Raw genomic sequence first — 27543 nt, 5'->3', positions numbered from 1 at the left:
AACATAAAAAATATATCAGAAAGGGCATTTTAGTCTTTTCAGTTTTTCGAGGGACCAAAATCACAAGCAAACATGGTCAAAAGGACCACGAAACCAAAAAAGTCTAGTTTTGGACTAAAACCCCAAAAAAATGCATACCACAGAGACCATTTTTGCAATTTTGTCTAATAAATAAGTATTTATATAACCCGTAATGAGTACGAAGAACAATAATCCTAATCGAGGTTTTGAATTATTCAAAAAAATGGATAATCATAACCATTATTCCTTAAACGTCTAACCTGAATTCGCTGCTCTTACAGAAACTCTAGCCATCACATCCTTTAAATATAGCTCATTGTCCGAAACTTAGGGTGTTGTGTGCCGGAAGCGGCACTGCACCACTGTCATTAAATGACCACCGTGTTGCGGTTACGTGGCAAAGATCACACTGTGCTATTCCAAACACCGCATCTAGGGAGGCAAAAACTCAAAACCCAAATTAAAACTCTAATTATGCATAACATTAACTTATACTTGAATTGGTGTAATAATGTATGTACAATTTAGTGAGATAAAATTGTTTAATATATAACCAAATCTGACTAAACATGGAAAAAAAAAACATATTTAAAACTCAAAAAACTAAAAAATAAAAAGTGCTCTAGGAAATTTTTTAGAAGTTGCTACACATTTTCTAGGATTAGTGACATATTTTTTTTAGTATAAAAAAGCAGAATTTCTTTCACATTTCCCAGGGATTTCTAATAAATAGAATTTGTTTTTTTTCAAGGTTTAAACGTTGTGTTTTATGTTCCATACTTTGTACAATTTCAAATGAAATTAATTTCAAATGAAATTAATTTCAAAGCTTTTATATATATATATATATATATATATATATATATATATATATATATATATATATATATATATATATATATATATAGAAAATGCATGAACTTTGGAAACCCTAAAACCTAAAAAATCAATAGAAATATAAAGAAAAAAATACTTTGAGATATCTATTTTTTTTTTTTTTTTTTTGACTTTACTATCCTAAAAATCATAGTTTTTTATACCAATTCACTGAAAAACAAAATTAAAAATACAACTTTTTCTAATATATATATATATATATATATATATATATATATATATATATATATATATATATATATATATATAACGATTCTTAGGTTTGTAAAGTGAAAAAAATAAGATATCTCAAAGTATTTTTTTTATGTATTTCTAGTCTTTATATATATATATATATATATATATATATATATATATATATATATATATATATATATATATATATCGAATAACATTTATTTTCACTCTATATTTTGTATTTATTAAATTTTTTTTATAATAATAATAATAATAATAATAATAATAATAATAATACTTAGAAATCTCAAAATATAATTTATGTATTTCTAGGGTTTTTAAAGTTTTTTTAGATTTATGCATTTTCTATTGATCATATATATATATATATATATATATATATATATATATATATATATATATATATATATATATATATTAAAGTTTTTTTAGATTTATGCATTTTCTATTGACCATTTTTTTTTCGTTTTTCAAGTTTCGAATGACGTTTATTTTCACTCTATATTTTGTATTTATTAAATATTTTTATAATAATAATAATAATAATAATAATAATAATAATAATAATTACAACAACGACTAATAAGATGATATATATTACCAATGATCTACATTAAGGAATATAATTATAATTTTAATGAATAATAACAATAGTTAATTAATTAAAATATTTTACAATTTTTAAAGGCAAATTGGGTATTCTACATAATTATATGGATGAAAATAATATTGGATTGGACCAAGTTGTTTGAATGATGGTAGATTCTCTCGTAACATTTTTTTACATAATTAAATTAAATAACATTTTTTAAAATTAACCCAATATTAGTTCCGAGGTATTTCTGCGGAAAAGCCTCCATTAGAAGATTCTCTCGTAAATGCGTAGAAATTTCCGAAGACTTCCCTAGGAAGAGTCATTTAGACGCGGTTTTTCCATTTTACTAGAAATTACATAGGAAATTTGTAGGACCTTAGCCATTTTAAACATTTTATTCATATCTGTTACCAAATCTGTCGAATGCTTAGAAAAATTCTTGGAAAATATTTGCTAGGGAATTTCCGTAAAAACCGACGTATTTTTCTAGTTGTGATATATTATTGATGTTATTCTTTGTGTTGTTCTTCTTATTATTTAAATAAAGATTGTCAATAATTCCACTACCTTCCCTATATTACTAAAAGTGCAACTTTAGCCACAATTTTCAAACGTTACACTTTTGTAAGTGCTTAAAGGCAATCGACTTTAAAATTTTGTTCCACGGTTTTGGCAGTTTATCATAGTTCTTCCATTGTTTGTGCAATAAAGTTCCTAAATTAATTATTTTTTAACCGTGTAAAATATAAATTTTCTGTTATGTTTTGCTAATTCTACATTGTGGATACTATTCGGGGAATTTGGTGTATCTTACGTAATTCTCCAAAATGGGTATTATGTTGGAAATCTTTGTCCTAACATTATTTTTAGATATTAACTAATAGATAGTTTTTGACAATACTGTGTGACATGATAGTGGATGAAATGTATTTACAGTAGTTTGAAATATACTTTTATAAGATTAATGATGATATAGTGAGAAATGTGAAAGGGAATCATTTTGACAATACTGTGGTCGGGTGGGTCTTCTTTTGCTCGGTGAACTGGTCTTTGAAGTCATTTGGAATTCCAATATTTAAGTTGACATTGAAGCCTTGGAAGTTGGAACCTACTTATAAATTGTGAGGAATCAAATATCCTCCTGATTTTACTTCCTATTATTTTTCTATACATTTATTTTTACTTCCTATTATTTTCCTACACATTTAAGATTGTGACATTTGTCATATTTAATAAAATTAATACATTTTTATTCCACTTGTCATCATTTATTCATTTAAAAGTAATAGGATGATGGATAGGAAAAAAAGAATATTTAATTTCTCTTAAATTCTTATAACGAGACTTGGAGGCTAGAGTGTCAACAACTTGGGTCAAAAGTAGAGATTCACGAACACTAGTCAAGCATAATTATAAAGATTAGTCTTCGGGTTTTTATTGGAAGTTAAAAAAATAAAGTTTTTTTTTGTTGGACTAGAACAATATCAGTCCGGCTTGTTTTATCCAATGTTTTAAAAATCGGTTAGAACCGGTCGGATTAGAAAACGGAGATGAGAATGCTTCAACAACGACCAGTTTTATGCCAATTTACAGACCGGGTGGAACGGGAAGGTTTCTTCAAACTCCGGGTTGAACTGGTATGATAGATACGGTAAAAAATCGTTTGAACTGGTTTATTGTACTTGGGTAGTTGGATTCATTTAGTCCATTAAAAAAGACAGTCCATTTCGGAAGAAAATAAAATAACTCGATCGATTAGTTTATCCGAAGTGTACACAACTCGAAGACCGACACACATCACTGTTAGATGTAGACCAACGATTAAACCGATAGTCGAACCGGTTAAATCGAAAACCGGTTATCAGACAGGCTCAACTAAAAAACCAATTTGTAAAACATTGGTTTTAAGTTTCTAATTTTTTTGGGTCGACCCAGCTTATGATGGTTAATTCAAGTCAATCTTTTTATTTTATTAATTATTTAAATGATTTGGAAGTTCCATGCATACTTTCTAGTTTTCATAAGCTATCAAGGTCAGGATTTCATATACAAATCGGTTTTCTTTACAAGACATTAATCAATAAAAAATACATTTTTTTTATCAATCGGTTAAAAGATGAAAGTTGCATCACTCATATATCATTTAACAATAACATTTCAAAAGGGTTTTATAGGGTTCAAATTTTATTCACTTAAATAGGGGTGTTAGGGATTGTTTATTTGAAATGTTTATTGACTTATTCAATTTTTATACCAACAATAAAGAGTTTTTAGTATTTGGATTAAAAAATTTCATAAGCACTTATTGATTTAAATAAGGAGTTTGTGATAAGTCATTTATTACTTATTTGTTGACTTATTTAAAAAGTTTTTGATAAGTTGTTTTATTATTACACATAAAATAAGAGTTTAGCACTCATTAAAAATAACTTATCAATAAATTTCGTTTTGATACCGGATAAGCTAATCCAAACACTTTTTCTAAAACTCTGTTTTGACACCGAATAAGTTAATAAACACTTTTACAAATAAACATTAGTTGTTTTAAATAAGGAATCTCAAACACCCCCTTAGTGTAAAACAAAATACTATAAATTAAAATAAAAAAAACAATAACAATAACGATCTTACGATCCTACATCCGATCTTATACAAAAACCATCAAAGTATAATAATGACCGATTTACCTAGGTGTGACCACAAGATCGTACGATCCTACAACAAGTATCACGATTTTAACAACCTTACTACATACGTTTGATCGAAAGAATCATACAATCTATCTATCAAATAACTATCAAATAACTAGAGGTTGTTGATCAATGTTAGAGTTTGATCCACTTATCATTATATCAAAGATTATGTATGTATGAAAAGGAAATGTCAATATACAAAGTTAATTTTGACTGTACAAAGTTGTGCTGAAAAAACTTAATGTTGTAATTCTATTTATATATGATAATTAAAGAGAAAACTAGTATTTAAGTCAACCTACAAGTTGCAGCTGAGAACTCATTTGTAATTAATAAAAACGAAAACTATAAAAAGAAAATATGTAAGGGAACACAACGTAACTTTAATGCACAAAATAAGTCCTATGCAATTCGTATATAGCATATGATTTAGAAATGTCAACAGACGTCATATAACACGGTGACGATTAAACCATATCAAGTGGACCACAAAATTATCAGAATAAAGTTTCGATCCAAACAATTATGTATGGAGGAGACAGACGAAAATAAGCATTGAAAGTGTATTTTAAGAAAATTAATAAAAACGAAAATTATAACAATAAATTATAAAAGACCAAAAACATAACTTTAAAATATAGTAAAGGACTAAAATTGTAATTTATAAAGCACTAGTAATTTAACTTTAAAATATGAAGGATAAAAACTGTTACATTAAAATTTGTTGAGGGGAAAAGTGAAAACATAAAAATATGCTATGAGCATAGGCAAAATCTTTATTTTCAGAGAAAAAATTATTTTGAATCTTGTAGTATATGCTGGAAAAGTTGTAATATGTTATAATTTTAACCATTTTGATCTTGAAATAATAACAAACAAAAATGAAAAGTAAAATCTTATGACAATCTAGCGGCGATTATTCAGCTTCCATGTTTCTCAACTGTGGAAGTGTGTGGCTGATGATTCCGCGGTTGTTCCTTTGGATGATATTCAGGTTAATTATCGCCTATGTTGAGAGACCAGTGACGATCTTGGATAGGAAGACGAAGGCCTTGCACAACAAGATGACATCTTTAGTCAATGTCCAATGGTAGCATCGGAAGGGTTCCGAATGGACTTGGGAACCCGATGCGGAGATGCGGGAGCACTACCCTGAGGTATTCACGGCAGCGGAATTCAATGACGAAGTCTGATTCAAGTGGGGGAGAATTATAACATTCATAATCCAGGTAAATTACATTTTTTGACCCTTGTGCATGAAATTTATTGCAAAATTGGTCCCATGATGGATTAATGAGGAATGCTCCTTTTTCCTAGTACGTTGGGTGTACGTGGCCGAGGCTAAACCCTAATTTTTAGGGTTTTTACCCTATTTAAGCATCATTAACTCCCCAAGACTCCTTCTCTCATCTGCCTCCAGTCCCATTTCATATCCTGCAAACCTTAATCCACCTTTGTGAGCATTTTGAGCCTTAGAGTGTGTTGTTGGTGTTCTTGAAGGAGGAAGAAGGAAGTGGATTCACCTTTGAAGCTCAAGACCTCTTTGGATCTAGAAGCATCTTGCCCTTAAGCTTCATCTAGAGATATAAAGCTCTGAACTTGTTGGTTATTTCATTACATCTTGTTAGATGTGGAGTTTTGTGCTTTTTAGCTCCATAATCTTGGTCCATTTGAGTATGAGCTACTCTAGACCAAAGGAGTTGTCCTTTTGGACGTTTTAGAGTATCTAGAGTGATAAAAATGTAATCTTGGCTTTTCTAGTTCTTCCATGCAAAGGTTATGATGTCTTAATGGGTTAAGAAGTTAGGGTTTTAAGGTTTGGGCACTTAATAGCCATGCAAGGTCATAAAGTTGGAAACTTTATGATTTATAACAATATGTGAGACTAGATCTGGGTTTTAGACGAAAGGACTTATTAGATTAAGCTCTGATTAGAAGGAAAGGCTGGCAGCGAAGTACGCTGGGCATACTTCTGAGTACGTTGTTCGTACTCCCTTAAGCCCCCGTATCTGGATTGTGTGTATGCCAAGCGTACATGCTGAGTACGTTGGGCGTACTCAGCTTGAGTCAACTTGGTTGACTTTTTGACCTTTGACTTTGACTAGGATTTTAACCAAGTTTGACCTAGGGGTATTTTGGATGTTTTGAGTTGTAGTCTGATATTTGATCACCGATTGTTGAAAAGGTGACTGGTAGAATTGGCATTCGGAGCAACATGTTGTTCAACTATTTCGTCAGGTTGTGAGGTGAATTTTCCTGACTGTACTTGTGGGTCGAAGGCACCAATGCCGGCCCATTGGGTTATGTATCCTAGTATAGAGAATGTTGCTATGTTTTATTAATTTGTTAGATCTGAGTTCTGATATATAGTATTTTATTATGCGGTAGTGATCTGTAGATCTACGTGTTTGTCTGTTTACTGGTTATATGATTATCTGTTTGTTGGATTTGTGTTTTATGTTATGTACATGTCGACAAAGTATGGTTGGGTTGAGGAATTGCTGCTTTGTACGGAATCACACAAACCTGGGAGAAGCCAGATATAAGCCGTTGGCCCGAGAGGCAAGCCAAATTGATGTTGTGGGCTCGAGAGTAAGCCAGGCATGAGCTGTGGGCAGGAAGGCAAGCCTGAATCATGCTGTGGACTCAGGGGTAATCCAGTTTGTTAGCTATGGACCCAGTATGCATGCTGTTATACGTTTGTGTGGTGGTACTTTGGGGGGAACTCATTAAACTTGGCTTACAGTTTCGGTTTATTGTTTCAGGTACTTCAGACGATCATGGCAAGGCGAAGGCATGATCGTACACATCCTTTGATGACATGTTTTTGGAAATTTATGATATACTATTCATGGCATATTTTTATTTGATACTTTTTTTTAAACAGTGATTTCTCTTAATTTTAAAAATGAAAAATTTTATCGTGATTTTAGAATGTTACATATTTCATGTATAGAAATGAAACTTTGAGTAGTAAAAAGTGTACCCCAAATGATGTATAGAGTCAACTAGCTAAGACCGTAAAACCATTTTGTTTGAATCATAATGGTGAGGATGAGAGATTTTATGATCATATATCGATTTGTAGGAATGTCACATAATTCCTCTTTACCTCAAACCTCACACCTAGTATAATGTTTTGAATGAATGAGTTTGAACTTTTTGGATTTATTTCTATAGATGATGAATATGATTCTCCCCTTCTTTTTCCTTTAGGGTTATTACTTTTAAATAAGGATTATGCATCCTCAAATGACTCCAACGAAGGAAGATGATTGGGGCCCTATAATTGTTATGTATTTTTCTTGGGACACCAAAAGGTACCCTAATTGAGAATTTGGAACAACAAAGCACATGTTCCACATACCACGTATGTAATTCCTGGATTTTCTAGTATACTATGGATGTCAATCCTACTAAACTCCATGAAATATTTGATTTGATGTTCTCTTACCAAAACACAAATACGAGCTTAATAGATCTTAAATTAAAAAAATATATATACATTTAAACTCCACGTAGGGTGTTGATTTTGTGTTCTTTTTCTACAAGAGGGAAGTAGGAGATTAATAAACCTTGGATGAATCAATATCGTTTATCAAACTTTGTGCATATAGTTAGTTTTATGCTCTCTCACTGCTATATGCAAGTAGGAATGTAACATTCCCTATTTTTCAGAAGCAAAAACAACTTTTCTTTATGCTTTAAAATCATAGTATTTTTGTTTGCGGAATATCCCAAAATAATAAAACATTTTGCGGAAACTGTATCGTTTTATTAAAATATATTTGACACAAGATGTTGTTTCAAAATAAAACTCTAAGGTTGTATGTAACATTCCAAAAATATTGATAAAATTTTCATTTTCCGAACACCCAAAAATACAACCAATTTGTTCCAAAACAACTATAGTATAATTAATCCCAACATCAGAGTGATATCAAATAAAAAGTGGACTAAAATCAAGGGGATGTTGTGCGATCACATCAGACCCTTCCCTTTGAACTGGAAGTACCTGAAAATGTTAAACCGTAAAACTGTAAGCACAAAGCTTAGTGAGTTCCCCAAAATACCGCATAACATACATATCAATGGGGCCAACCCACATATTGGGCCCAACTGTTAATATCGGGCCCATCCCGCATATTGGGCCCAACCCATAATATCGGGCCTAACCATTCATACCAACGGACTCATCCCTACATATCAACGGGCCCATCCCAACATACAAATGGGCCCATCCCAACATACAAATAGGCACAACCCAACATACAATGCAAGAGTCACACAGACAGCTAGCATCCTACACAGTATGGTGAGAAGACTCATCTCAAACTATAGACAAAAGAATCTCGCGCTCGACCTACCTAAACTGGAACTCCCCACACTAAACAATACACCACAAGACCCTAATTATAAATCAAAGTAATTAATTCACACCATATGGTCTCAGCTCATATTCACTCTTTTTTTCTGGGTAAAAGACCATTTTACTCTTCCAAGACTAGGGCCCACTCTACTTGGCCCAAAAACCCATTTGACCAAAAATCCATTCTGGAGCTACGCCATGCGTACCATGCTCTACACCCAGCGTAGAGCCTTCGAATTTACTTGCGATCCGATTCCGATCTTCAGAATTCGTTGGAACTAATTTTTCACTTGTGATTGATTCCGATCTTTGGAAGCCATCGAAACTTATTACATTAACATGGAATCAGGAAAAAATCAGGCTACACCCTGCGTAGCCAAGATTACGCCCCGTGTAACTGCTCTGATTTGCCAACTTGCTATTAATTCCTTAATCCACAAAGACCAAACGTCTAACTCTCAAAACCGGTCCCATATAACACCCTAAGTAATAAAGTCTTCAACTTTATGCCTTTGCATGGTTTAATGCAGCAAGATACCAAATCCTAAGTCCAAAACACACTTCAATTCCCAAATACACAAGCATGGAAAGATGGGAGTGACCAAGCTCCCATTTGTATCACTTTACAAGCTCAAAAATGATGAAAAATGCTACTCATGAGGTCTGGAGTAGCTCATATTCACTATACCCAATATCAATGGACAAAAAGCTCATAAAACCCAAAATTATATATATATATCTACCAAATGAATCATCAAGGTTCAAGCTATATACCTCCTGTAGAATGTTAAAGAGGAGTAGAGTCTGGATCTACAAGGTATAGACTCCCAAACACACCTTCAATGACCTCCTTCTTCACAAAACACACAAGGAATCACTCAAATGCTTCGAAATCCTCAAATGATGACTAGGGTTTAGAGGTTACTGCAAATGAGGGTGGAGGTTGAGCATTGGAAGGCTCCCAAGGGATTAGAGTCCTTAAATAGGGCTCACAATGTAATGCCCGCATTGCATGCCAGATTCGTCATAATTTGTAATCACTTTGGGCAACTATTTTAATATTTGCATGAATGAATAAGAAAGGATTATTCATATATTTATATGCTTACGTGTTTTATAGGATAGTATGTGTAAATTATATAAGTATTAAATAACAAAATAAATAAGATTAAAATGCGCGTCGAAGATAAAAGGTTACTTCGGACAAATACTCTTAACCTAGTTGTAGTATACGTAATAAGGATTTCGTAGATATAAGGATAGTTCAAATATGACTTCGTATGGAGAAGTTATGCTTCTTCGAAGCTTCGCGATTAAACCGATACGACTCTGTGTATCGTAAAAAGTATATTTATGATAAATTACTTTTTAGCCTAAGTGATATAAACAAAAGTCGGAGTAGTCATTAAACCAAGAGCGTGCATATAAAGAACATCTAAATCTGACTTCGTAAGACGAAGTTATGATTTTTCTAAGATTCATCATAGCAGTATACAGCTTAAAAATCGAATTTTAGATCGGTCAATTTCTAGCCAAAATAATCTAAATGAGAGTTAAATATCTCATTAATAGGAGTCCAGCGATATAAATTTTGTCGAAAACGGACACCGGATGAGAGAGTTATGTATTTTATATGAGCTTTAACAGTCTAAGCCTGTATGAAAAATATAAATTCAAAATTAGCCGACAGAGTCTAAAGAAAAGTTGTAGATCTCGTCAAGAGCTTTTAGGGGATATAAGGAACGTAAAAAACGGAGCTCATATCAAGAAGATATGTAATTTTGAAAATCTAAAAAACGTTACGCGCACGCGTCAGGAGCACGGCGCGCCCGACAAGACGACGCAACCCCAACCACTTTTCGCCACGTGTCAGGCCAGCATTTCGCCAGGTCACAATGTCACGAACAAAATCGCGGCACGCCCTACGACATGCGCGGCGTGCATCTCTTTTCTGGTCTATAAATAGCCGGCTTGGTATAAGATTTCATCCCCACACCCCTACAACCCTTCTCTCTCGATTTTTACTCTGTTTTAACCCTTTTTTCCTTTGTTTTTGGCCTGTGGCGAAGCCCTGTGACACCCCTGAGTACTTATCTGAGAAATAGCCTTGAAGTAAGAGATCCTGAGTCAGTCTTATGCCTGCTTAGATTTTGGTTCTCATTAATAGTACTATGTAAGTGAGCTACGCTTACTCTTCCTCCGTGTAATTTATAATTCTAATTATAAGTCGTTGCTAGGAACTTATAATTAAGATTTATCAATGATCACAAGTCGTTATACTGATTGATCTACTTATGGGAGAGGTGCCTAGAATGGTCATGTCGGCTTGGGTGTTGTATTTTAGAAAAGCTATATGCCTAAATGGTCATGCGTCCCGACTGTCCTGCCTGGCTGATCCTTACTTTTTAGATCTTGATGTATAATTTGGGATTATTGAGGAATATAAAACCGTAGGATAATAGTTCCATGAGATATGAAATTAGACTGAGACTTAGCATTATATACATCCAGGTCTTTTGAAAAAGGTGTAAGGCGAAGCTCTGCCCCGATTCACTTATCACCAGACACTTTGTCAGGTGAGTGTGTAGTTATTATCAAGAAAATAATCTTAATCTAAAAAGTATTAATACTATTAAGTAATATTAAATGTTTACCTTTATTATTTGTGCTATGTGTTATTCGTATAAATATGATAATACTGTTGGATTAGAAACCATATTGGGGATCAATTGCCTTTAGTTATAAGTCTCGCCTTAGGTTTAAGAATAAGACTTGTAAAGGTTGCTAAGTTCAAATTAAGCTTGATATTAATTAGGTCTTATAGTTGGGAAAGAATGTGGGATTAGAACGGAGTGAAGTCCTCCTCTTTGTTGGATGATCAGAAATGATGGGTCCAGATCGGACAGTTGGCAAGTATTTATGGGTCATCGACCAGAGTAGATGACAACAGTTGACTATTCTAGGCGGTCTAGTGAATTACGTTGTTGGCATGGACTTATAATCCATGGACGTAGATAAAGTAGGATGCCATATTTATCAAACCTCTGAATTTTGGCTGCCTTATATGACTTGCACTGCCCAAGGACAACCCTAGTTATGTAGTCAAACAGATACTCAGAAAATTCATCAGGTAAGTTGATTCTTCCGTATGATCGTCAAATTAGGATTTGTGAAGATCGGTTGGGTTGGGTATTTAGTCTTAGGTCATAATTTATATATATTATCTGACAACATTGATTGTAGGAATGCTATTATCATTAAATTATTATGGGCTTGAAACCCTATGGATCTCACTAGGTTTTCCCAAACCTGACCCACTCATTTTATGCATCACAGGTAGCGGATATAAGGTTCTCGAAGTCTAGTTAGGATGCTAAATGGAATAAAGAGATGTGTTCAAGACCTTTTATATTTTACGATGCAATGAATGTTTCAATATGAACGAACGACATCCTCAAAGGTTTATATAAATGAAATAAATTTTGTTATCTCACAAATATTTTGATCTGCATCTTAATTGTATAAAGCGTAAATAAAATGTTTGAACTGGTTCTGAAAAACGGAGGATGTCATAGTTGGTATCAGAGCATTAGTTTAAGCGAACTAGGAATTTAGGAAAATTCTAGACTTAAACTTAGAAAGCTAAGTATGATCGGTGAGGTGTGCGATAGAAAATTTAGGATAGATGCCTTCGTTGATTTAGACTCTACCACTAGCATGATATAGGAAGATACCTTAACTACTAATTATGTGCTATATATATATATATATATATATATATATATATATATATATATATAGTAATACATCACTCATATTAAACTACTCGCCTCGACGACAATAGAACGTCATGAGAATCACTAGGAATGGAAGAGTAGTCAATAACAAAAGAGGTCCAGGACCTCAGAACGCCGGAGCAACTGTTGTTCAAATCCCAATAAACGAAGATAGTGCAATGATGCAAGAAATGCTCGATCAACAACGATGTGAGTTTATGGAGCTCTAGAACTAGCTAATTCTAGAGGTGGAGTGACAGTGATCAACGAGTCGGTAGTTGTCGAACAAGTCAACAACAAACCAATTCCATCTCATCTAGAAACGGTTCAGGAAGGAAATGATGACTCGGAAAGTCATCGAGGATCACTCCCTCCTCTGGAAGATTTAGATATCTAAAGGAATGATGAGCCAATGGGCATTTTCAAGTACAAGGATTTTACAAGTTGCAAGCCATCATCCTTAAATGGAAAAGAGGACCCAGTTGGAGTCATGGATTGGATATCATAGATGGAGTTAGCTTTCACAACATGTGGTTGCACGGGGAAGCTGCAAACCACCTATGTTGTGAGGCAGTTCAAGGGCATAGCGCTTCGTTGGTGGAACACATTAGGGAAGATTTTGAGCTCCAACAAGCCACTGCAACTGACATGGGATGAATTCTTGACCCATTTCAAGAGGAAGTTATATTCGGCTGAGAAAATGCTGGAACTGGAGAATCAATTCTTGGCTTTGACAAAGGGAAGCATGTCAGTGGATGAGTACACCAATGATTTCACTGATAAAATGTAGTTTGCCTTGCGACTTGTTCCAGATGAACTGACTAAGATTGATCAGTATGCAAAGGGATTGCCATAGGAGTACACTATGCCGGTGAAGTAGGCACCTACTTTTGAAGCGACCGTCTGGGCTGCTAAATCTGTGGAAGGTATAATGAAGAAGAGGGTTGCCGACAGGACTGAAAAGAGGAAAAGATGAGGGAAGCAACAATAACAACAAAAGCAACAAGAAGAAGTTCTCAAAGTCAAGCAGCAAGTCTGGAAGCAAGAAGGAAGGGAAATGGTGCGACCAGTGCAAGAAGAAGAATTTCAGCGATTGGGTCGTCTGCTTCAAGTGCAAGAAGCCCGAACATATTTCTACAAATTTACTAGTCAAAGGAAAAGTTTGTTTCAATTGTGGAGAGGATGGGAACATAAAGGCAGAGTGCCCAAAGGTTGAAAAACTCGTCCCAAGGATCATGTCACCAAAGCCCAAAGGTCGAAGCTATCAGGTGACCCTTAATGAAGCAAAGGAAGAGACCGATGTTGCTTCAGGTACATTATTAGTTAATCAAATTCCTACAAAATATATTATTTGATTCTGGAGCAGATCATTCATTTATATCGCATGAATATGGTAGGAAACTTAAGTTATCACCACTTAGGCTAAGTACCCCTATCTTAGTAGAAGTAGTTGGTGGTAGGAATGTATCTGTTAGCAATATGTTAGAGGTCGTAATTATCGACTTGAATGGAAACAAATTTCATTGAGAGATTTTTCCTTTTGAGTTGAGTGAGTCCGACGTAATTCTCGGCATGGAGTGGTTGGGAGAAAACCTTGCAGAAATCCTATGTGGAAGAAAGATGGCGCGTATTAATCCCCCTAGGAGAGATCTATTTGTGGTTTATGGTGATAAGAGTAAAGTAAGATCAGGAATCATCACAATGATGAAAGCTAAAAGATGCATGTCCAAGGGATGTTCAGCATTCCTGGCATACGTGATAGACGTGAAGAAGGAGAAAATGGCAATGACTGATATACATGTGGTGCGAGATTTTCCTAAGGTATTTCCAGAAGAATTTCTAGGATTACCACCAGAGAGACAGGTAGAAATCAGAATCAAATTATTGACCCGCACGATGCCATTTGCGAAAGCATCGTATCGTTAAGCGCCTACGGAAATGAAGGAGTTAATGACACAACTACAGGAGTTTTTAGAAAAAGGTTTTTATAAGACCTAGTTCATCACCCTGGGGAGCTCCCGTCTTGTTTGTAAAGAAGATGGATGGTACAATGAGAATATGCATTGACTACAGAGAGCTAAACAAAGATACGATAAAAAATAGGTATCCTTTACCTAGGATAGATGACTTGTTTGATCAATTGGAGGGAGCAACCATTTTCTCCAAGGTTGATCAAAGGTCAGGCCATCACCAGTTGAAAATCAGAGAGCAAGATATTGAGAATACAACATTTAGAACAAGGTATAGACACAATGAATTTCTTGTTATGTCGTTCGGACTAACAAATTGTAAAAACCACGTTTCTCGCTAGGCATTAATAAGATGATGTAATAATTAGGGTCAACAATTGTAACTTATTTGATAAAATAAAGGGAAATTATTTGAGTACTATGTGATTTATGTGTAATTGTTTGTAGTATACTTGCTTACGGTAATATAATAAAATAACAATAAAATATGCGTCCAAAATAGAATAATAATTACACCTAATACCCTTAACAAAAGTTGAAGTAGTCGTGACAAGGATTTCGGGGATATAAGGAACACTTAAATCACACTTATAACGAAGACGTTATGATATGTTGAAGTTTAGCGATTCGAACCGATTCGGAAATGCGCGTCGTAATTAGTAAGTTTTTGTTAGGTTACTTTTTTAGCCTTAGTAATCTAAAAAAAGTCGTAGTAGTCATTAAACCGAGAGTGTACATATAGAGAACGTCCAAGTCTGACTTCAATAGAGGAAGTTATGATTTTTCTGAGATTCAGCATAGCTGTAGGCAGCCTTGTTGGATTAGGTGTCTAAGCCCATAACTATAATTGGTATATACTTGAATTGATAGTAGCACGGTCCTTTTAGGTTGCCTTCACTCTTGCAACTTGACAGGATGACTTTTGGAGAGAAGTTGAGTTTATAATTTGGAATAATAAATTGATATAAATGATTATTAATATATTATGAGAATGATATATTAATTAGAAATCATGTTATTTAATTAATATTTAATCAAAAGTTAATTTGGAATTAATTTTGGGATTAAAGGAATTAATTAAAAGTACATGGGCTGTTTTGCAATTAATTGATAGTTGTGAAATGGGGCTCTTGGACTCCTTAGATAGGAGTGGACGAAAATTATAGGGAGGCCCTATAAGTTTTCGTCCAAGGCTTCTAGATGAGGATTCCATGGGCTGCTTAGGCCTTAAGTAGGAAATTAGGGTTTCCACCAGCAAACCCTAGCTTTGAGACTAAGCAACCTCAAGTATAAAAGGAGCCTAACCCTTTGGATTTTCGGCCACTTGCTTTTTGACCCTAGCATAGCCAAAACTCTTGTGCTATCACCTCCTCTCTCCTCATCCTCTTGCAAAGAGTGTTTGTAAGCCATTAGAGGTGTCACAGTTGAGGCACTTGCTCTCAAGAGTTCAAGATCTACAAGGATTAATTGTTATTACTACATAACAATTGAGGTATGTATCTAAACCCTAGTATTAGATTAATTTTGATTTTATAGATGCATATTAGGGTTTCTCTTTTGTATTCAAGTTTACATGTTCAACTAGTGAAAACCTAGATCTAAAATTATAAGGTTGCATGAACACATAAGATTTGTAGTTATGCTCAAAACCCATCAGTGGTATCAGAGCCTAGGATGTTTTTCAGTTGAATTTGATGCAATTGTGAATTGTTCAAAGGAGAAGAGAACAGAATCGTCATTCTGTTCATAGAACTCGACAAGTTCATATTGGAACTCGACGAGTAGGCATCAACTCGATGAGTGCATTGCCCAGACTCGACGAGTTGAGCTGTCAGATCCCAGATTTTCAACTTTGACAAATCTTTCATGGATTGATTAGGATAATTACCTTAAATTCGTTTTAATGGTTTAAAATTGGAAAATTTAATCAGTAATCGTGTATCCTTATCATGAATTCATGATTTGGTTAAATTTTTAGATAAAGATAAAATTAATTTGTCAATTTAATTATTAAAAAAATTTAACCTAGTATTTTTGAAAAGTTTTAAAAATACACCCTTGGTTTCGAAATTTAAAATTTAAATTGAATAGTTTAATTTTGGAAATTCTAAATTTTAGAACCTTAGTATTTTAAATGTTAAAATACACCCTTACATATATAGTAAAATTAAAAGTTAATATATATATATATATATATATATATATATATATATATATATATATATATATATATATATATATATATATATATAAGAAAAAGGTTAGTCTTACCGTTAGTAGGCCTCATTCACAAAGCCGATCTATAAGGGGGGTATAAGGAAACTGCCTATAAAATGGTGGTTGAATGGGTGTCCAGTCTCACCCACCGCTTCCTTGATTGGTGGAGGGTCGTTAGCCGAACGAGTGTGATAGGACACTAAACTCTCATTAATAAGTATAATGAAATAATTAAAGTAACTAAATGTTTGCATAACAAATTCCCAATCTTAGTTACTTTAGGAAAATGTGAATTTGATGTTAATCCATGAAATTGCACATTGCACTTTATAAAAGTCGTTAGTGGAGCGTGTGTGGCTAACCGGCACACTAATATGGACTTATAAAGGGTGGCAATGGGTAGCTCATAAATTATCATTGATTAATGGAGCGTGTGTGGTTAATCGAAACATTAATTAGGTGATAAATGACATCGAGAATACCAAGCTAATTTGCATATTTATTCACACCTTGTTTGTGATCCTCGATATCCCAGTCACAAATGGAAAGGACATAATCGAGATTAAACATATCATTGAATAGTTCAATGAATCTCAAAAGATCTTGGAATTTCATTTAAAACCCAATTCGTTTAAATTTCGTTTTTGTGGTGAAATTGGTAAATCGTCATTTACCTACCTTTAAATATTTTTCAATTGGATTATGGCATCCCTCTTCTGAATTGTGAATTATTTAGTTGGATCCTAGCCTTAATATTTCATTTGGGTGTTATATTGAAGATTTCCCTATCTAATCAAATTTTGGCTTTCTTCTTTTGTCGATGTCAACTTCCAACAACGCTTTTGGCTCCTCCAACAACAACTCCAACCACTTCTCGTTTTTGAGCATGTGCTCAAAAGTCACCTTTGATGGATCCAATTATAATGATTAGATTTGCAACATCAAGATGGCTTTGAGATTCGAGGACAAGGAATATGTTCTCGAAAAAGAGCTGAACGAGATCCATGAATCAAAAGCTACTCCTGAAGAAATTGTTGAGTATAGGAGACATTGTAACCATGCGACCAAAGTGTTGTGCATCATGGTTGCCACAATGACTCCCGAGCTTCAGAGGTTCTATGAGGACTATTGGCCATATGAGATGAACACAGACTTGATGGAAAAATACCATCAGCGAGCTCGTCAAGAGAGGTATGAAATTGTGAAGTCCCTCTTCACCAGCAAGATGAAGGACGAAGAGTCCGTCACGACCCACTTGCAACGTATGCAACGATATGTGGATCATCTCTTGAAGCTCAATGTGAACTTTGATGAGGAATTGAAATAGTCTTGCACTCATTGCCTTCCTGTTATGATCAGTTTGTTATGACTTATCTTCTGAACGAGGAGGAAGCCACATTTAGTCAACTCCAAAGCTTGTTGAGAACCGCTGAGAGTGGAATGAAGGGAAAGAGTATTACCTCCACTCCTCCTGCTGCTGCCACTGCTACCGTCTTGGCCATTGGGCAAGGGAAGGGGAAGAAGAGGAAATCTCCCTCACAACAGAACTGGAAGGGAAAGTCTCAAGTCGGGTCGTCTAGCAATGGCCCTAAAGGAAAATCTAGTTCTGAAGCTTCCTCTGCTTCTGATCCTAAAGAGGCTACCTGCTTCTACTGCCATGACAAGGGGCACTGGAAGAGAAGCTGCCCCAAGTACGTTTAATATATAAAGGATGGAAAGATCAAGCCAACATCGGCAGGTATTTACACTATTCAATCTAAAAACTCATCGTATTTTAATTCTTGGGTCCTTGATACAGGATGTGGTTTTCACATTTGTTTTGACTTGAAGGGGCTAAGAAGAAGTGAGGATGTGGAGCATGGGAAGATGAACCTGATTATAGGAAATAGGAGATCATCGCCTGTTACCAAGATTGGGATTTACTCTTTAGTGCTTAGTAGTGGGTTAAGTTTAGATTTAAATAATTGTTGCAACTCGTCAGAAATGACAAGGAATATTATTTCATTTCATGGTTTGTACAGACAATGTTTTAGATATTCTTTTAATAATGAGAATTGTTCTATTACTGATTATTATAATGGTGTATTTTATTTTGAAGCATTACCTTGTGATAGTGTATATGAAACTGTGATGGTTGAAGACAATTTAGGAAATAGTGTATTAAAAGTTGATGCGTCTAATGGTTTAGAGAAAGCATTCTTGTGACATTGTCGTCTTGGACATGTCAACAAGAAACGCATTGACCAACTCCAAAAGGATGGAGTGTTGGAATCATTTGACTTAAGGTCAGATGATACATGCGAATCTTGTTTTCTTGGAAAGATGACTAAGTAACCTTTCACTAGTTCTTGTGAAAGAGGTCAAGGATTGTTGGATCTCATACACACAAATGTGTGTGGACCTTCAGATCCACCACAAGGTGTGCAAATTGATTTTATGTGACTTTTGTTGATGATTATAGCATATATGGATATATCTACTTAATCGAGCATAAGTCAGAGACCTTTGAAAAGTTCAAATAATTCAAACATGAAGTTGAAAATCAATTGGGCATGAAGATCAAGATGCTCAGATACGATAAGGGTGGTGAGTATCTTAGTATCGAGTTCCACGACTACCTCAAGGATGTAGAATTGTTTCACAATTAACACCTCCTAGGACACTACCACTTAATGGTATGGCTGAGAGGTGTAATCGAACCTTGTTGGACATGGTTCTTTCCATGATGAGTCGAGCTTCGCTTCCGATATCATTCTGGGGGTATGCCTTAGAGACTGCTGCCCATATTCTTAAACATATCCCAACAAAGAAGGTTGCCAAAACACCTTACGAGATGTGGACAGGGAAGGTTCCCTTGTTGGCACATATCAAAGTTTGGGGTTGTGAAGCTTTCGTTAGACGAGAGACTCACGGAAATCTTGAACCTCGAAGTGAGTGATGTATTTTCATCGACTATCCACATAAATCCTTTGGATACTTGTTCTATAGACCTAGTGAAAACGTGGTATTCGTAGCATGAATGGGAGTCTTTCACGAGAGAGAGCTCATATGCAAAGAGGACAGTGGGAGTATAATTGATCTTGAAGAAATTCAAGAGTCAAGCGATGAAGGAACCTTTAACACTAGCGCTCAACCCGGGGAAGAGATTCTTATTGAACTAATTGACGAGTTGTTACCTCTTAGGCATTCCACTCGAGTCGGAATGGCACCAGAGTTTTATGGTTTCCATATTACTACAGATGGTGATACGTTTATCAATGATAGTACGCTAGTAAATTTGGATGAGCCTTCTAACTACAAGGAAGCCATAGGAGGCCCTGAGTCTACTAAATGGAAGGAGGCAATGGATAGTGAGATCCAGTCCATGTATGACAACAAAGTTTTGGAATTTGGTTGATAATGTTCCAGGTCATTAGAAAGTTAGGTTCAAATGGATCTTCAAGAAGAAGACCGACATGGATGGAAAGGTGCACACCTTTAAGGATCGATTGGTTGCGAAGGGATTTACTCAAACCTTGGGGGTTAACTATGATGAGACCTTCTCACCAGTGGCTAAGATTAAAACTATTAGGGTTATTTTAGCCATAGCTACGTTTCATGATTATGAAATCTAGAAGATGGATGTCAAAACTGCTTTCCTTAATGGAAAGTTGGTTAAGGATGTTTACATGAGTAAGCCAGAGGGTTTTGTGGATGCTAAATAGTTTTGTGGATGCTAAATACCCCAATAGAGTGTGTAAGCTTGAGAAATCAATTTATGGATTGAAACAAGCTTCTCGCAGATGGAATCTTTGCTTTGATGAGAAGGTCAAAGAGTTTGGCTTCTCTAGGAGTGAAGATGAATCTTGTGTATATGTCAAAGCTAGTGGGAGTATAGTCGCCTTCCTGGTATTATATGTTGATGACATACTACTTATAGGAAATGACATTCCAACTCTGCAGGAGGTTAAGTACTGGATTGGAAAGTGTTTCGCTATGAAGGATCTGGGAGAGGCTGCCTATATTCTGGGAATAAGGATTTTGAGAAATAGGAGTAGAAGATTAATTGGACTTAGTCATAGCACGTATTTGGATAAGGTGCTAAAGCGTTTAGCATGGAAAATTCAAAGAAGGAAGAGCTACCTATCCAGAGTAATACCAAGCTGAATAAGACTCAGAGTCCGAGTACCGATGCTAAGATAACATAGATGAGTCGAGTTCCATATGCTTCCGCCGTTGGCTCGATCATGTACGCTATGGCATGTACTCGCCCTGACGTGGCTTTTGCTTTGAGCATGGTTAGTCGATATCAGGGAAATCCGGGTAAAGCTCATTGGATAGCGTTTAAGAACATTCTTAAGTATATACGAAGGACGAAGGACTGGGTCCTTGTGCTTGGTGGCAGTGATGACTTAAGAGTTACTGGGTATAGCGACTCCAACTTTCGGACATACAGAGACAATTTTTGTTCTCAGTCAGGCTGGGTGTTTACCTTTAATGGAGGAGCAGTAACTTGGAAAAGTTCCAAGAAAGACACCGTAGCTGATTAACATGTGAGTCAAAGTATATAGATGTGAGCGAAGCGTCGAATGAGGCTATATTGTTGAAGAGCTTCATTGGAGACCTTGGAGTGGTACCAGCCATTAAGGAGCCGATGGAGATTTTCTGCGATAATGAAGGAGCGGTTGCCTTGACTAAGGAACCAAGAGATCATGAAAGATCTAGACATATCGACAGAAAATATCATTTTATCAGACATTGAGTAGAAGAAAGACACCTCGTCGTTAAGAGGGTATCATCAGAAGAAAATCCTGCCGATCCCCTCACAAAAGGTCTAAGTAGGATTAAGCATGTTCAACATGCGAGGAGCATTGGTCTGAAGGATGATATTAGTTTTAGTGATTAGATAGATATTTAGAAACTTGTAACAAATAAATATGATTGACATTTGATGATTGAATAAATGAAGATTTATTTATGAGTATTGTTTACTATCTTTTGTCAATTGTTTATCTTTGTGTTTCAACTTTTCATGTTTTACTTCCCGAATAATTGGATTATTCAAAAACATCCACAGTCGATCATACTTTGGAAGTAAGTAGTGAATTAAGACTGTCATGAATTGGATTGTAGACTGTCTAAGTACTTAGACATAGCAATGGTTTGCTGCAACATTCATGAGTAGTTTTGAAATGGAGATTTGAGTATTGGATTAACCTACGCTCAGAGAATTACTTCATGGAATTTATCATGAGTAATTCAGAGATGATAATATCATATAATCTTTAAACCGAGATATATGAGTTGTTGTTTACAAATTAGTTTTGCATTGATAATGCGTAAACGCATCAATAACTTAATGTTATAAAAGGTATTGTTGTGTATGATTTGATGAGTAAATAGTGCAAGCATATAAGTCGAAGTTTATGTGTTCCTTTTTCCCTAAGGGGGAAAAGCGATATATTGGGCCCCTCGATGATTTTGTGTTGACTTATGTGTCGGGCCCGATCAGGACTGAATTGATGTGTTCAATTAAGTTCTATGTCATTATAAATCAGAAATCGACAAACAAACTGTTGGATAATGAGAATGATTCTGTTCCATGTCATTTGTCCACATGATATCTTGTAGAACGGAGGATTATATGATCCCTTATCTTAGAACACGTAATTGAGTAGGTCAGAGTTCGACAACGGCTTTTGAGAGCGACAATGTGCTGGTCAATTTTTAAAGTTGTACTTGCAATTATAGTTATTAGACTTATCCAAGTGGGAGACTGTTGGATTAGGTGTCTAAATCCATAACTATAATTGGTATATACATGAATTGATAGTAGCACAGTCTTTTTGGGTTGCCTTCACTCTTGCAACTTGAGAAGATGACTTTTAGAGAGAAGTTGAATTTATTATTTGGAATTATAAATTGATATACATGATTTATTAATATATTATGAAAATGATATATTAATTAGAAATCATGTTATTTAATTGATATTTAATCAGAAATTAGTTTGAAATTAATTTTGAGATTAAATAAATTAATTAAAAGTAAAGGGGCTATTTTGCAATTAATTGATAGTTGTGAAATGGGGCTCTTGGAATCCTTAGATAGGAGTGGACGAAAGTTATATGGAGGCCCTATACGTTTTCGTCCAAGGCTTCTAGATGAGGAGTCCATGGGCTGCTTAGGCCTTAAGTAGGAAGATAGGGTTTCTACCAGCAAACTCTAGCTTTAGGACTAAGCAACCTCAAGTATAAAAGGAGACTAACCCTTTAGATTTTCGTCGACTTGATTTTAACCGTAGCATAGCCAAAATTGTGGTGCTATCTTCTCCTCTCTCCTCTCATCCTCTTGCAAAGAGTATTTGTAATCCATTAGAGGTGTCACATTTGAGGCACTTGCTCTCAAGAGTTCAAGATCTACAAAGATTAATTGTTATTACTACATAACAATTGAGGTATATATCTAAACCCTAGTATTAGGTTAATTTCGATTTTATAGATGCATATTAAGGTTTCTCTTTTGTATTCAAGTTTGCATGTTCAACTAGTGAAAACCTAGATCCAAATTTATAGGGTTGCATGAACACATAGGATTTGTAGTTATGCTCAAAACCCATCAAACCTACATATCAAATTTTATATTGGTTGATTATTAGCCAAAACAATCTAAATGAGAGTTAAAGATCTCGTTAATAGGATTTCAACGATATAAAGACAGTCGAAAATGGACGCCGGATGACAATGTTATGCATTTTATACAGGATTTAACAGTCTAAGCATGTCTAAAATAAATAAAGTCAATATTGGCCGATAGAGTGTAAACGAAAGTTGTAAATCCCATCAATAGCTATGCGCGGATATAAAGAATGTTGAAAACGGATTTTGTATAAAGAAGTTATGTTATTTTGAAATTTGAGTTTCGTTGCACGCGTTTGTGCCTTGCACGCAAACTTCTAGAAGCCACCACGTAGCACCATCCAGATTCTGAAAATGTGGCACCACACTTGGGTAAGCACATTGGCCATGTATGTGATGCACATGGCCCTTGCACGGTTCATAACATGAGGTTCCAGCCTATAAATAGCTGCTCAATGTTCATTCATTCCTCACAAATCCAAAAGTCTTTCTCTCTCGATTTCTACTTCTTTTGGTCGAAACGTTTCTTAGAGTTTAGGATATTTTGGCAAGTTTAGAGGTCTTTAGGATCCCGACGTCTAGTTGCATTCAACCCGAAGTTCTGCCAGTTCAATTTCTAGGATTTGGTTTAGGGAATCTCTGTAAGTTAAATTACACTCTATATTCTTTTAGTGCAATTTATATTTAAAATCCATAGTCGTTGTTATGAATTTATAAATAAGATTTGTCAGTGGTTCCAACATCATATTACTGATTTATCTACTCATGGGGATGATGTCTAGGTTGGATTTAGTGAGGTGTTTAAAGTGGGATTTCCAAACAGTATACTCTATATACCAAACGGACCCTACCTCCGATATGATCCTACATGGTTGTCTCTTATCAACTATAGATCTGTAGACATTGGGGTTGTTGAGGAATCTAGACTATTTTCAATCACATAAAATATTAGGCTAAGACTTAGTGATAATGATATTAGGTTACATCAATGGAAAAGTAGGTTGCTAGAAGCGATGCGCTTTCCGAGTTTTGAATCATCACTTTAGAATGTTAGTGCATAGTCACTTTCATCTTATACATAGATATAAAGTATTTAAGATAATTACATGCTATACGTGTCTATTATATGTGTTCCCGATATCTATGCTAGATGAACGATTTATAAATGACTTACTTGATTTAAACTGTATATGTATTTTTATACCTATAAATATATTGGGTAGATATGGGTTGATAAAAGATGATATGGATGATGAAAGATGAAAGATGAAATAGATGATGAGAGGCCTCGACTTAAAGAGATATAGTCATCTAGCAGAGTATAGATGATGACCACGAACTATTCTAGACAGTCCAGTGGAATTCTAGCAGGCTTGCAACCTGTAGGTGTTTTGAACTAGGTGTTCACCAGGTGTACTACATCCCCCCCATGGTTGCCTTATTGACGTATATTGCTAAGGAATCCCTTAAGCAATCTTGTCTATCCCGAAGATGATCCATAGGATAGGTACCCCGAATTAGATGCTTTAGGGACAAAAAGTGAGGATAACATGAATGGGTAATTGGGTTGAATGTTTTGATGAGGATATATAATTAAAAGAATTTATCTATTGTGGGTTGAAAACCCTATGTGCTCACCAGTCCCCCAAGCCTGGCCCACTCTGTTTCTTGTAATACAGGTAGTGGAATGAGAGCACATGTGTGATGTTATGATGAGCGATTTAAGGAAGCTTATAGGCGAATAGTTTAGATAAACTAGTGTAAGGCGTGTATTATTTCCGTTTATGCTTATGTACTGTATTGGCAATGACATCCCAACGTTTTCAATATAAATAAAATACTTTTCTTGGGAAATGCTTTGATAATATTATTATCATGTTTTTGGAACAAATACCACAATATTATTCTTCAAGAAGGATACTCTGATTTTTAATAAGCATAAACAAATCGGTCTTTTCTGGACATGAAATTAGGGATGTCACAGTTGGTATTAGAGCATTAGTTTAAGAGAACTAGGATTTTGTAGGATTTCTAGAATTAAACTTAGAATGCTAAGTGATAATCGTGAGATAAGTGTCTGCTATATTTAGGAAGTATTCCTGAATAGAAACGAGCACTAACTTATTTTAGGGAAGATGCCTAAATTGATTTTATGTGCTAAATGATTTATGTTATAGCTATAAGATGCCGCATATCCTTTAGGATGATATTAATTGATCGGATCTATGGTTTATTGTCGACCGAATCTTAGAATTTTATGTGTTCAGGATTCTAAACGTTTAACTATGATATTAGAACTGGCTTATAACTTTTCGGAGAGATAAGGAGATTTATACGTCTATCATACATAGAGCTTTACATATCTTAATTCTCGTCACTGTACACTGAACGTCTGCTTTGGTGTATAGAAGTTCATGGTAGAATGCATAGAGGATTAGGAAAGCCTAATGGAAATCAGCCGCCCAAGTCTCGGGTAGTCGATCATACACAAGGAGCGATGCCTACACAAAATAAACTCAAGATGGCAGGAGTCCAAGCAATGAACCGAGCTATGATGAATAAACAAAGGGAAGAGATTAGACAGCTAATTCGTGATAATGGAAGAGAGCCTACAACACCTGTTGAGCAACCTGAGTTGAATATGGAACAGTCCGAGGAAGGAAATTATAGCAGGACTATTAGTCGAGCAAAACCTCAGGTGGTTAGAAGAGATAACCTTGAGAGAAGGAATGAAGAAAATGATGGATGTGAATGTAAGTATAAGGAATTCATGGGCTCCAAGCCACCAAGTCTCTCTGGAAGCCCAAAGCTAGTAGAGACTATGGACTAGATCTCTGAGATGGAGATGGTATTTGAGAGCTGCAACTGTAGCAACAAGCAGAAAACTGTTCTTACTGTTAGACAACTAAAGACCGGGGTGTAACGGTAAAGATGGAAACCACTTTGAAGGCAGTCGTCAGAGCAGCCAAGAATATGGAGACCCAACTTTAGGAGAAGGGTGTGGAGAGAATGGAGGTTAGAGAGAAAAGGAAGTTTGATGGATCTTCAAGGTCCAACAAGAAGAGAAGATTTTCAAAATTTGTTTCCAAAAAGCTTGGAGGTGGAGTAGTGGTGTGAGAAGTGAATGAAGAAGCACTATGGGAAGTATGGAGAGGAGTTGACTTGTTACAAGTGTAGGAGGATTGATCACTATGCTAACGAGTGTACATCGAACAAGAATGTGGGTTACAAATATAATGAAGAAGGTCATATTGCAAGGGCCTGCCAAAGAAGAAGGAGGCTGTAAAGCCCAATGTGCCACCTAGGCCAAAGGCGAGAGCATTCCAGATGACACTGGAAGTAGCAAAGAAGGAAGCAGATGTCGCTTTAGGTACCTTTTTGTAAATGATTTGCCTGCCAATATATTGTTTGATTCTGGAGCTAATTACGCCTTTATATCGAATAAATTTGGTTGAAGACTAGCATTTCCTATGGATAAACTAAATAGTGGTCTAGTAGTAGAGGTATCTTGTGGATAATTCATACATGTTAGTGATTGTATTAGGAATATCGTTATATACTTGAATGGGCATAAGTTCGAGAAGGAATTATTTCACATTGAGTTAAACGGCTTCGACATAGTGCACGGAAAGGATTGGCTTAGTGTGAACGATGCCGACATCAAGTGTAGAAAGAAGATTGTGGTGATCAAACCACCTGTAATCATCTCCTTGATGAAATGCAGAAAGTGTTTGTCCAAAGGATGTACATCATATTTGGCATTCGTGATTGAGGCCATTAAGGAAAAGAAAGAGATGCAAAGAATACCCGTGGTGTGTGACTTTCTGGAAGACTTTCTCGGAGATCTTCCTGGATTAGCACCGACGAAGATGAACGAGCTAATGATACAACTTCAGGAGTTATTGGACAAGGGTTTCATTAGACCTAGTTCATTACCCTGGGAAGATCCGATGTTATTCGTAAAGAAAAAGGATGGGAGTATGACGATATGCATAGATTATAGAGAGCCGAATAAGGCAACGGTAAAGAAGAAGTACCCATTGCCAAGGATTGACAACCTATTTGACCAGTTGCAGGGTGCGAGCTATTTCTCGAAGATCGATCTTAGGTGAGGATATCATCAGCTGAAGGTGAGAGAGCAGGATATAGAAAAGACTGTGTTCAGAACGAAATTTAGACACTACGAGTTT

The sequence above is a fragment of the Lactuca virosa genome, chromosome 6 (assembly GCF_052849685.1).
Source record: "Lactuca virosa cultivar CGN04683 chromosome 6, Lactuca_virosa_CGN04683_v6, whole genome shotgun sequence".
Classification (NCBI taxonomy): domain Eukaryota; kingdom Viridiplantae; phylum Streptophyta; class Magnoliopsida; order Asterales; family Asteraceae; genus Lactuca; species Lactuca virosa.
The sequence above is the reverse complement of the archived record's forward strand: the minus strand, read 5'-3'. Positions refer to the sequence as shown.